Genomic DNA, 1,528 nt, shown 5'->3' with positions numbered 1-1,528 from the left:
TTTTTTTTTTTTTCCTTCTCACTCTAGCCTGGCTAGCTCCAGCCCAAAGATTTATTTATTATATGTAAGTACACTGTAGCTGTCTTCAGACACACCAGAAGAGGGCATCAGTTCTCATTATGGATGGTTGTGAGCCACCACGTGGTTAAACTCTGGACCTTTGGAAGAGCAGTCAGTGCTCTTAACCACTGAGCCATCTCTCCAGCCCTTGTTTTTGCTTTTAGAGACACGTTCCTCTGTGTGACTCTGGCTGTTCTAGAACTCACTCTATAGAATCAAGCTGGCCTGGAACTCAGAGATCTGCACATCTCTACCTCCGAATGCTAGGATTAAAAACATGTACCACCATAGCCTAGCTTTTGTTTGTTTGTTTGTTTGTTTGTATTTTGTTTTTTTTCTTTTTTTTTTGTTTGTTTGTATTTTAACTTGGCCCAAAAGTTTAATTTTCATAAGGTGCATCAGTTGACTAGATATGAACAAAATTAGCCATAATACAGCCTGTTTTTTTTTCTTATGAGTGTGTGTGTCTCAGTGGAGGTTTGCGCACTTGAGTACAGTGTCCCTGGAGACCAACAAAAGGTATCAGATCTCCCCGTAACTAGAATTATAGAATGACAGGCAGTTGGGAATCAACCTTGGGTCCTCTGTAAGCACAGTCCCCACTCTTAACAATTAAACCAGATCTCTGCTCCCCATGTCTACGTGCCTACATGACATACACCACTGTTCTCCTGGGTGTGTAACTAAGAGGAGAACTGCTCTGCTGGGTGAAAATTCGGCTTCCTGTTCACCAGAGGTGCGTTAACTGTTTGCTCTCCCAGGAGCTGTAAGTGAGGATTCGGAGTCCCCAGGCCTCCTTGTGTGAAGTGGTATCTCGTTATGGTTGAAATTTGCGGTTTTTTGGTGACTAATGACCTTGAGCGTCTTTTCAATGCTGACTGTTTTTTGTGTGTTTGTTTAAGTTTTTCAGATAGGGGCTCCTATAGCCCAGGCTAGCCTCCTGTAACCCAGGCTGGCCTCCATGAAGTCCTGGTCACAAAATGCTGTGACCCTAGGCTTTGCTATTGCAGGGTTGTACCACCACACACAACCTCTTACTGGCTTTGACATGTTTTAGTTCCCCTTTGAAGACATCTTTGTTAACAGTCTTTGCTCATTGTTAAAAGTTTGGGGAATTTGGCAGGTGCTGGTGGCACACACCTTTAGTCCCAGCACTCAGAAGGCAGAGGCAGGCAGATCTGCCTGCCCGGTCTACAGAGCAAGTTCCAGACTACACAGAGAAACCCTGTGGTAAAATATAATAATAAATGATCCAAGTATGCTGGCTCACACCTTTATTTAATTCAAGTCCCCAGTTGGAAGAGGAAGGGAGATTCCTGTGAGTTTAGGATAAACCTACTGTGTAGTCTAGCTGGCCTTAAACTCATGTTAATCTTCCCACCTCAGCCTCCAAAGAGGTGGGGTCAGAAGCCCATGCTCCCTGCTGCTGCCCAATTACATTCATCCCCTTAGCCATTTCCGTACTGAA

The sequence above is a fragment of the Mus pahari genome, chromosome 16 (assembly GCF_900095145.1).
Source record: "Mus pahari chromosome 16, PAHARI_EIJ_v1.1, whole genome shotgun sequence".
NCBI lineage: Eukaryota > Metazoa > Chordata > Mammalia > Rodentia > Muridae > Mus > Mus pahari.
Note: the sequence above shows the minus strand (reverse complement) of the source record.